Here is a 2,934-nt window from a genome sequence, read left to right on the forward strand (position 1 = left end):
CTATAATTTTTGAAAAAATTGACAAGAGTGATATAGGTCTGTAGTTATTTAAATCCGTTTTTACGCCCTTCTTAAATAAAGGAATAATTACTGCTGTCTTTAAACATCGTGGAAACTCCCCAGTTATAAAGCTTAAATTGATCATATGAGTCAATACAGTACAAATATATCTACTTGAAAATTTAATAACATGAGCCGAAACGCCATCTTATTCCTGGAGACTTATTGGTACTTAGTTTTCCAATAATAGACTGAACCTCATTTTCACTAGTAAGAAACATAAAAAAAGAATTCAATGTATTGTTTGTAGGAACGGTACTCTGATACTCAAGCAAATCAATTCCATCATCCGTATCTAATGTATTCATCAATTTTGTTAACTACGCTGATAAACAACATATTAAATTCACTTTCCATAAGGCTTGGGTCCTGTATTTCACCAGACCCATCCATCTTTTCAATACAAACTAAATTATTCTCCTTATTATTCAAGCCAAAAACACTATTGATTACTAGCCATTGTTTTTTTCGTATTATTTTTATGTTTTTCAAATAAATTGTAGTAGTAGCTGTTTTTATCTGACATATCATTTTTTTAAACACAAAGAATAATCTGTAAAGCGTTGTATGAGATTTACATTATTTGGATTTCTTTTAACTTTCTTGTATAATTTGTTTCTAAACTGTTGCCTGCAACATAACTCGTATGTCATCCAAAGTTTCAATATTTTAGCAGATTTTCGGCGACCACTTACATATTTTTATTCATCAATAATACTCCTAAATATCTTTAAAAACTCGTCAAAGGCCTCTGAAACATTGTTTTTTGAATAAATCTGCAGCCAATTTTCCAAACTTATCAAATATTTTAACATCTTAAAATCTATTTTTATTGTAGGTTTATCATTATCAATCTCACTATTCGGAGTGTTTTGAACAAAAAAATACATAAAACTACATCATGGCTACTTCTACCAGACTTTAGAACAAAAGACTGAAAATCGATGTTATCTCTTGATCTAAAAATAAATATGGTCTATATATTGGTTTCCTCTTGTAGGTGAGTTTTTAAGTTGATTCAGGCCATTACTACTCATTAAAGTTTGATACTCATCTACAATATTTGACTTCTCTAAAACACACAAATTAATATCCCCGATTAGTATAATATTTTTTTCTAATGACAAATTCAAAACATCCTTCAATTCTTTTTAAAAATCTCTAACGTGGTACAAGTAAAGCATGTAAATCCCTATAACCGAGAGAGACCAGCCAAGGCAAATGTTCACCGTTATCCTGACAGCGTCAGCCGCCATCATATACACGGAAAACCCACGAGACAAAAACAACTTACGAAGACAATAACCCCGCCCGACCGATAAGTCATGTTACATTTTGCAAACTGAGTATATCCAACCAACTGATAAGATAACAGATCCGAATCAGATATCCATATTTCAGTCAACACAATTATTTCTGGACGTTTATTTAAAGAATCTAAGTAAATTAAGAAAGTATGGAAGTTTTCTCGGAGACTTATAATATTCTGATGGAAAATGCAAACGACTGTTTATTATTAGAAAAGTTAAACTCTTCAAAAGATTCATTACTCATTGGCTATATTTTTATTGATATATGTACTTATTGATCTCTCCCAATTAAAAGGACTGAAGAAAAAAGGTACAGTATACATGTATATAAATGAAACATAGCCATACCAAAACTGAACACACATAAGGTAATATAGAACAAGCTTACAATCCATCCAAATCGTCCATGGAAGCAATTCTCAGAACTGATGATTCCTGGTCCTTCCTCATCAAGATGTTCCCGTTTTGAATCCAGAGATACGTGTACTTTCTGGTCTTCTTAAGTTCTCTCGCAGCAGAATACAACTTCCTCCTTCCTGGACTCAAATTCTCATTTATGTAGACAGGTTGTGCTGGCTGTTCAAACCCCAGATGCTGAGTTGAGAAATTCCTCTTCACCTTCCGTTTTGCCAGAAATTTAATTTGATCTTCTCTCCTCACAAATTTTACAATGATCCCTCGGGGGCGTCCTTCGCTTCCATCTGCGGGTCTTCCTAGGCGATGACAAACATCAATGCTCTCTCGAGTTACAGTAAGGTCCAAGGCCATGCCTATGTTCTTCACCACCTCGTAGGTATCTTCATTTTTACCCTTAGGTACGCCGAATATTTCCACCAAGTACTGCTCAACATCCTCCAACCGAGATTCTAGTAAAGTGACTTTTGCCTTTAAATTAATGTTTTCTTGCTTCAACTCATCAATAGTTTTTAGAAGTTCGTCTATTTTTTTGATTGGTCCTTGATTAATTTAGTTTGATCATCGATCTTGTTATTAGACAACATAATATTAAGTATTAACACAATATTAGATAACAAAAAATATTAAGTCTTCTCAGAGTTAATATTTTTCACAGTAAAAGTCTATTACTTTCCTATAACTTATGTCCAAATGGCTATATATCTTCCGTTACTAACAAAGAAACCGTAACACATGTTTCCTTGAAATAACACTTATTCGTAATACTTAATTTTGACCTCCTACTTTCAGCAAAAGGAGTAAAAGGCCTCCGTCATCGTGATTTCAAAATATAAAATCAGTACTTTTGTTAAGTATTTATTGAGTGTTGAGTACTTGTTAAGTACTTTTTAATGGTTTACCGCTTCTCAGTACTTGTTGGTTTATCAGCCCTACTTGTAATACTCATTATTCCAAGCAGGTTACGCGAACTTAAATATAAACAATCTTGGTTATTGACACTTTACCTTGAGCAGGACTTGCACCCTTATTGCAAAATTTAAATGTTTATTTTGTCAACACTATATTCTAGTCTCAGCTTAAAAAGAAAAAAAAAGCTACTTACTGCTCACAATTGTTTATTATAATTTCTATTTGAACATTGCTCACG

This window comes from Homalodisca vitripennis, unplaced genomic scaffold, assembly GCF_021130785.1.
Source record: "Homalodisca vitripennis isolate AUS2020 unplaced genomic scaffold, UT_GWSS_2.1 ScUCBcl_4893;HRSCAF=11327, whole genome shotgun sequence".
Classification (NCBI taxonomy): Eukaryota; Metazoa; Arthropoda; class Insecta; order Hemiptera; family Cicadellidae; genus Homalodisca; species Homalodisca vitripennis.